Source organism: Salmo salar, chromosome 01 (assembly GCF_965601325.2).
Source record: "Salmo salar chromosome 01, fSalSal1, whole genome shotgun sequence".
Classification (NCBI taxonomy): domain Eukaryota; kingdom Metazoa; phylum Chordata; class Actinopteri; order Salmoniformes; family Salmonidae; genus Salmo; species Salmo salar.
The window spans coordinates 165296889-165306214 of NC_138291.1; positions in this window are offsets into that span (position 1 = coordinate 165296889).

A 9326-nucleotide genomic window follows, 5' to 3' on the forward strand; every position below is an offset into this window, starting at 1 on the left:
AACAGGCATTTCTCAGCCTTGACATACTGGTCATGCTCCAACAGTCGTCCAAGCACCTTACGCACCAAGGACACATGCTCGGAGCGTGTAGCGGAGTAAATCAGAATGTCATCGATATACACCACTACACCCTGCCAGTGCAGGTCCCTGAAAATCTCGTCTACCAAGGATTGGAAAACTGATGGAGCATTCATCAACCCGTACGGCATGACGAGGTACTCATAATGCCCTGTGATGGTACTGAACGCTGTCTTCCACTCGTCTCCCTCCCGGATACGCACCAGGTTATACGTACTCCTGAGATCCAGTTTCGTGAAGAAGCGCGCCCCATGCATTGACTCAATCGCCATGGCGATAAGAGGTAGCGGGTAACTGTACCTCACCGTGATTTGATTGAGACCTCTATAGTCAATGCACGGGTGTAAACCTCCATCCTTCTTCTTTACAAAAAATAAACTCGAGGAGGCGGGTGAAGTAGAGGGCCAAATGTACCCCTGACGTAGGGATTCAGAGACATATGTATCCATAGCCACCATCTCCGCTTGCGACAGGGGATACACGTGACTCCTGGGAAGCGCAGCGTCTGCCAGGAGATTTATCGCACAATCCCCCCGTCGATGAGGTGGTAATGTAGTCGCCTTCTTTTTACAGAAGGCGAGAGCCAAATCGGCATATTCTGGGGGGATGTGCATGGTGGAGACCTGGTCTGGACTTTCCACGTGGTAGCACCAACGGAAACCCCTAAACACCTCCCTGAGCACTCTCGTGACTACCCTGTGAGAGCCCTCTGTTTCCAGGAAATAGTGGGGTTATGCAGAGCCAACCAAGGAAGGCCTAGTATCACAGGAAACGCAGGAGAGTCAATGAGAAAGGGACTGATACTCTCCTCATGATTCCTCTGCATAACCATGGCCAAGGAGATGGTGGCCTCCTTGATTAGCCCGGCCCTAATGGTCGACTATCTAGAGCGTGTACCGGGTCTAACTATAGGAAAAATAGGGATCCCTAACCTAATGGCTAATGCTCTGTCGATAAAATTCCCAGCTGCGCCTGAATCGACGAGCGCCTTATGCTGGGAATGTGGGGAAAACTCAGGGAAACAAACAGGCACAAACAGTTGATCAACATAGGACTCTGGATGAGTGTGGTGCAAACTCACCTGGGGTGACACCAGAGTGCCCTGCCTGTTGCCTCGACTCCTAGAGGAACCAACACGGCACCGACCGGCAGTGTGTTCTCTGTGGCCACAGATAGTGCACGTGATGGCTCCTCCTCCAGTCTCCCTATGAGCAGCCCCTCCTAACTCCATGGGCCCCGGAGTGGGGTGCTGGACGATGGAACCGACAGAGCCCCCTCTGGACGTCCACGGGTGACCAGCAGGTTATCCAACTGGATGGACAAATCCACCAGTTGGTCGAAGGAAATGGTGGCATCCCTGCAGGCCAGCTCACGCCGGACGTCCTCTCGTAGGCTGCATCGATAGTGGTCGATGAGGGCCCTGTCGTTCCAGCCTGCTCCGGAGGCCAAGGTCCGGAATTCTAGGGCGAAGTCCTGGGCGCTCCTCGTCCCCTGTCTCAAATGGAAGAGCCTCTCCCCCGCCGCTCTGCCCTCAGGTGGATGGTCGAAGACGGCCCTGAAGCGACGGGTGAACTCCTCGAAGTGGTCTGGGGCCGTGTCTTCTTCTCTCCACACGGCGTTTGCCCACTCCAGCGCTCTTCCTGTGAGACAGGAGACGAGGGTGGCCACTCTCTCCCATCCTGAGGGAGCTGGGTGCACAGTGGCCAGGTAGAGCTCCAGTTGTAACAAGAATCCCTGGCACTGTGCTGCCCTTCCATCATACTCCCTGGGAAGGGAGAGGCGCATCCCACTGGAACTCTCTCCGGATGGAACGGATGGAGATAACCCCGGTTGTGCTGGTCGAGGCACTGGAGAGACTTCCTGTCTCTCCCAGCGCTCCATGGTCTGGACAACGCGATCCATCATGGCACCAAGATGTTGTAACATCTTGGGTTATTTGTATTGTTGTTTGGTCAGGACTTGGCAGGGGGTATTTGTTTTATGTGGTTCGGGGTGGTTGGTTGTTTAGAAGGGTGTTTGATTTATTATTTCCGGGTTTTTGGGCTATGTTATGTTTTGTATTTCTATGTTCATTCTAGTATTAGTATTTCTTTGTTTAGGTCATTGGGTGTTTGACTCTCAATTGGAGGCAGGTGTTTCCTAGTTGCCTCTGATTGAGAGTCCTATATATAGGTATGTGTTTGTGTTGGTAGTTTGTGGGAGATTGTGCTAGGTATAGCCTTAATGCCTTACCGGCCTGTTATTCGTCATTGTGTTTTGTGGACGTGTTTATTTTGGTTTTCCTTCTTTGCCAATTTAATAAAAGAAGATGAGTGCACATAACCCCGCTGCGTTTTGGTCCGACAATGATTTTTCTTTATCATCTGATTAAGAAGATTGTGACAGATGAGCTGTTGAAGAAAATAAAAATCAAGTTTGTTGAAGGAATACCCGCATCCCTGTCTGATGATGAACTTTTACCTCCTCATAAAAACAATCTGCTGGTTTTGGACGATATGCTATTTGCCGGTAGCGAACATCCTGAAATTGCCCGAGCTTTTACACATATAGTCCTTCGAGACAACAGCATAAGCCCCGACCCTTCTTGATGCTCGGCATCTGATGAAGTCCTACCTGGTCATTGCATTGGCTACAACCTCACTTACAATATTTTTTGCAGCGGATTTTAAATGTGGTTTGGCTATGCTGAGGCCTCTCTTCATAAACGGTAAAATCATCCTAAAGAGGTTACGAAATATACCTCCTATCCCCGAACCGTACATAGTCGGGGATCCGTGATAGCCGGGTAACCCATTACCCACTTGATCAACATAGTATGAGACATATCAGTTAGGGTCGAGATGTTGGTTGTGTTCCATAACCATTGTAATTTATTTGTATTATGTTTATAAAAAATATATACATAATACTAATAATATATTAGATATGTAGAGAGGTTTTGGTGGGTCTAAAGTGCAGTTTTACAATCGTTTTACCATAAGTAAATTCGATATTTTTGTTCTGATCCGTTTTAAGCTCAACCAGAATGTTTTCAATATATTTCTTGCTTACAGGTACATAGTGAGGCTTGTCATAGTTAACAGTGAGTACATAACCGTCCTTCCCTCTATATGAACTGTTCTCAGGAGGGGCACATAACTGTCTCCTACCCTTTGATAGGATATGATGTCGGTATACACAAATATGTTGTAAAACCCTGCATGTATATCCGCAGGGAATGGGAATAATTTATCACTCACATACGTCCATTTATTGGAACTCATCCCCAACATGTAGGCTAAATTACCGCTGGTCTTTATACCCCCATCAGCATCCCCTGAGATTTGTACACGTTTATGAATAGGGTTGTAATTCAAGAGTATTTCCATATTGTTGAGGGTAATTTCTTACACATTTTTAATAATACTTGTGAGTTCTAGACACGTTCTTCAGAGGTTATAATACAAATACATATTTTGATTTAGTTCAGCGATAAGTAGTTTTTTACATGTAATCTAAGATTTTAACAACCTAATACATATACAACTTTTTTCATTCACCCCAGGGCTATATAAACCAAAGGTTTCATTTGGGTTATAATAATGATTTACAAATGAAAAAGTCAGTAGTTCATTGCATATTATGTAATTGTGGATTCGATTATTTTTCATTATTTTGCCTATTTTCTCTTGAGAACATATGGTCTATCCCCTAGAAACTAATGGGCAATATGGATACATACAGTATATTGTGGGGGAACAAACATATGTGTTCCTGGAAGGGTGAGCTTTCAGGAATGGGGTCAAAATAAATATGCAAGTAGCGATAGAAACAAGGATGTATTTCCCAGAAACTAATAGTGTATATCATTGGTAACTCACGTTATCATGGTTCAATGATAGGTTTTCCATTCTGTGGACTGAGAATAAAAATACTTTGCACAACACAGACAATACCCACTGTGAACAAATCTTTAACATTCATGATCCTTCACTATATTTATCCCTAAACCTCCCACAATAACTATTGTCTATTGTTAGTCTCAATGACCTTACTGACAATATCAAAGTTTTATACATAGCTAAATACATTATTGGAGACAGTTTTCTTGTCTTTCATTATGCAAACATTTGTTTATTAGATTATATTTGTCATTAAGAATAATGTTGTTTTTAATTTTTTTAATTTAGCCTGTTGCTTGGCTCCAGCCAATTGGAAGCTCGGTGCATGTACAAAGAAAAAGAACACAATTCAACCATTGATGGATGGTGAGGAAAATAATGACATTGCAAGAAGTCATGTTAAGGTTTTCAATGTTTTTATTGACGGAGTTTTATGGATTTGCATATGACTGTGCATTATATGATGCCGTAATAGGGAAGAGGATTTGATCAAGCCTATTGTTATTCTTGATCAATTCTTCATCCAAAAAGACACACACCTGTTATGGGGTTAATTCCACATCTTTTTGCATTGCTTGGTAGTGTATTAGCATGGTATTTCTGAAGGCTTTAGACAGCCAATGGAAGCCTTAGGAAGTGCAACGTCACCCCACAGACACTGTAGCTTCGATAGAGAATCAAAAGAAGAACTACTATTCTCAGACTTTTCACTTCCTGCTTGGATTTTTCTTAGGTTTTTGCCTGCCATATGAGTTCTGTTATACTCACAGACACCATTCAAACAGTTTTAGGAACTTCAGAGTGTTTTCTATCCAAATATACTAATAATATGCATATTCTAGTTTCTGGGCCAGAGTAGTAACCTGTTTAAATTGGGTACGTTTTTCATCCGGCCGTGAAAATACTGCCCCCTAGCCCAGACAGGTTGATTGAGATGTGTCCTAATAACCCATGGTCGACTGTCTTCATGTAAAATTGAGATGTGTCCAAATGGCCAATGGTCCACTGTCTTCGTTTATAATTTAAATGTGTCCTAATGGCCAATGGCCCACTGTCTTCATGTAAAATTGAGATGTGTCCAAATGGCCAATGGTCCACTGTCTTCGTTTATAATTGAAATGTGTCCTAATGGCCAATGGCCCACTGTCTTCATGTATAATTGAGATGTGATAATGGCACACTGTCTTCATGTATAATTGAGATGTGTCCTAATCACCCACTGTCTTCATGTATAATTGAGATGTGTCCTAATGGCCCACTGTCTTCATGTATAATTGAGATATGTCCTAATGCTCCATTGTGTGTCTAACTGCACGCACCACCACAGCCTGATGCACTCGCTGTAAATAAACACTAGGGCCAGACAGTTGTGGGCTTTTATACCCTATGACGGCTGGCAGTGAAAGAAGATATGGGTCATTCTCATTTAACCAAACATTTTTCAACTGTCATTTTTCACAAAATATCCTCTTGGATCACTGAGATTAGGATCTTCAATTATCTGTTTCATCATTATTTTTATGTTTTTTGATCAGATATTATGCATTTTACCACAATTTCCCAAAAAGTAATGAACAAATAAATGTATCATTTTTTTTACTTTGCTCCCTCAATGAAAAGGACTGAGTTAAACAAAACTGAAAGTAAAAATATTTAAAATTAAATTATAAAATCATAAAATTCAATCAGACTTTTTTCAAATTTTTGCTATTTATCTGTTTCGATAATGAGAAGGCAAAGTGGGGTAAAGGGGCTGTTGAGAATAAGAACCTCATTCTGAAGGCATGTAAGCAAGTAAATTAACTTCTACTACTATTCTAGAGGATGCAGGATTGGTGAATAAATCATTTTCAAACTAGGGTCGAGTCATCATTCTTTCTGACAGGCCCAAACACCTGAGTCACATCGGTGAAGGATGGCTTGTTAGTCCGAGGGCTCCTGTAAGTCAAACACACAGAAGCACAATACAACACCACTCACTCACTCACTCAAGTGGTTTTAGTTATGTACGTTTACTTGCCTTGTCACTGACAGGAAATATTACAACTGTAACTTGTGGAAACAGGGTGAATGGTAAAATTGTGTCTTTTAAAAGGATTGTTGTGCGAGTCAGTGCATGGTTGTGTACTGTGAGAGAGACAGTGATAAGGTCCTTTTAAATAAGACCGATTCGGTCCGACAACCCCAGATGCAATTCATCGGAAAGCCCCCACCCCATGACTCCCGAGGCTCCTGAGTGGCGCAGCGGTCTAAGGCACTGCATCTCAGTGCAAGAGGTGTCACTACATTCCCTGGTTTGAATCCAGGCTGTGTCACATCCAGCCGTGATTGGGAGTCCCATAGGGTGGCGCACAATTTGTCCGGGTTTGGCCGGGGTAGGCCGTCATTGTAAATAAGAATTTGTTCTTAACTGACTTGCCTAGTTAAATAAAGGCTAAATAAAAAATGACCCAACTATCAATTTAGATCACAGATACAGTACATTTTAAGTGACAATGCAGTGTAGTTACATTGTTCCCTTAGCTACTATAGTTGTATGACTAAGGATCTCTAGGGTGACACATGGTAATACCTGAGAGGCTACTAGATACTGCCCATTTCTCAGGTAGCCTGGCGGCTAGGTGCGTTGGTATAGTAACCGAAAGGTTACTTGATCAAATCCCTGAGCTGACGAAGATGTTGATTAAGGCAGACCCCTGCACGTGAATGTTGATTAAAGCAGCCCCCCACATCTCTCTGATTCAGAGGGTTTGGGTTAAATGCGGAAGACACATTTTAGTTGAATGCATTCAGTTCTACAACTGGCTAGGTATCCCCTTTCCTTCTCTTTCACTATAGTCTCTGTCATGTAAATGTCAGGCATTTGTCACAACATCGAAGGAAGGTGGCGCCCCTCCTCGCCCGGGTGGCGCTCGGCGGTCGTCGTCGCTGGCCTACTAGCTGCCACCGATCCTCTGTTTATTTTCTGTTGGTCAGGTCTAGTTTAGGTTTGCACCTGTTTAGTATTAGTTCATTAGTGGGGGGGGGTTATTTAGTCTTTCTGTGTAGATTTGTTTTTGTGCGTGATTATTTTCGTCAGGCTGTACATCTGGGGAACAGGTGTTTTTTCCCTCTGCCTGTGGGTTTTGTGGCAGCGTGTTTTGGGCTGCGTCCCTACGCTGTGTTCGGGCTGTTTATGGGTATTTGTTTTACTTTGCCCTGCCCTACCCTACCTGTTTTTGGCAAGTGTGGATTATTTATTAAAAATGTGTTCACGGACTTGTGTCTCCTGCGCCTGACTTCAACCCTCCTGCTTCCTTGAGCATACTGACAGAATCACGCACCAACTGATGGAGTCAGCAGGAGCCTCAGCGCCAACTCCGTCCATGGAGGAGAGGGTTGCCCAACACTCCGCCATCCTCCATCGTCTGGGCAACGCCATGGACTAGGTGTTGGCGCGCCAGGAGAGCTTGGACAGAAGCGCTCCCACCCCATCTAACGTGGCTGCTCAACAGCCTGCACCTCCACCAGCGCCGACAGCACCCAGTACCAGTGCGGTTAAATTCGCGCCACCGAGGGAGTACGATGGGACGGCCGCTGGGTGTAAGGGCTTCCTACTCCAGCTGGAGTTACAGTGCCTTGCGAAAGTATTCGGCCCCCTTGAACTTTTCGACCTTTTGCCACATTTCAGGCTTCAAACATAAAGATATAAAACTGTAATTTTTTGTGAAGAATCAACAACAAGTGGGACACAATCATGAAGTGGAACGAAATGTATTGGATATTTCAAACTTTTTTAACAAATAAAAAACTGAAAAATTGGGCGTGCAAAATTATTCAGCCCCTTTACTTTCAGTGCAGCAAACTCTCTCCAGAAGTTTAGTGAGGATCTCTGAATGATCCAATGTTGACCTAAATGACTAATGATGATAAATAGAATCCACCTGTGTGTAATCAAGTCTCCGTATAAATGCACCTGCTCTGTGATAGTCTCAGAGGTCCGCACGGTATACCTGGCGACCGTCCGTCCCCCTCCCTTGGGAGAGGAGAGTGTCAGCGTCCTCGTCTCGTGTCTCACGGGTAGAGCCCTGGCATGGGCCAACGCCGTTTGGGACAGTCCGGACTCAGCCAGGGACCACTCCCCGGAGTTCACCCGCCGTTTCCGTGCAGTGTTCGACCATCCCCCGGAGGGTAAAGCTACGGGTGAGCGATTGTTTCACTTGTGACAGTAGACGAGGAGCGCGCAGGACTTTGCCTTAGAGTTCCGGACCTTGGTGGCTGGAGCGGGGTGGAATGAGAGGGCCCTGATAGATCACTACCGTTGTAGTCTGAGGGAGTACGTCCGCCGGGAGTTAGCTTGTCGGGACACCACCATCACCCTGGACCAGCTGATTGATCTGTCCATCCAACTGGACAACCTGCTGGCCGCCCGCGGGCGTCCGAACCAGGCCCTGTTCATTCCACCTCCCAGCGCTCCTGCTCCCACGCCTATGGAGATAGGGGCGTCTGCAGCCAGGAAGACTGGAGGGGGAGCCCTCTCCTGCACCCACTGTGGTTGCAGAGGGCACACTGCCGACCGGTGCTGGAGGAGCTCGCCCGGGAGTCCAGAGGGCAGGCAGAGCACTCCTTCGACATCTCAGGTGAGTCAGCACCAGCCTCACCCAGAGCCCCCTGTCAGTCATATGTATGTGTTAGTTTCCTTCCCTGAATTTTCCCCTCACTCCCGGCTTAAGGAGCTAGTCGATTCAGGCGCGGCGGGGAGTTTTATGGACCATGGGGTCGCCAGTAAGTTAGGGATTCCCCTGGTTCAGTTAGACCAACCCTTCCCCGTGCACGCCTTAGACAGTCGACCACTAGGATCAGGGCTGGTCAGGGAGGTCACTGTGCCACTGGTCATGGTAATGCGGGGGGGTCATGAGGAGAGTATCCGTCTCTTTCTCATTGATTCCTCGGCATTTCCGGTGGTGCTAGGGATCCCCTGGCTAGCCACTCACAACCCTAAGATTTCGTGGAGACAGAGGGCTCTTAAGGAGTGGTCGAAGGAGTGCTCGGGCAGATGCATAGGGGTTTCCATCAGTGCGACTACAGTGGAGAGTCCAGACCAAGTCTCTACCATGCACATTCCCTCAGAGTATGCCGATTTGGCTATCGCCTTCAGTAAAACGAAGGCGACTCAATTACCACCTCATCGACGAGGAGACTGTGCGATAAACCTCCAGGTGAATGCTGCACTTCCCCGGAGTCACGTGTATCCCCTGTCTTAGGAGGAGACAGTGGCTATGGAGACATACGTCACTGAGTCCTTGAGGCAGGGATACATTCAGCCATCCAAATCACCCGTCTCCTCGAGCTTCTTTTTTGTGAAGAAGAAGGTGGGGGGGGGGGGTT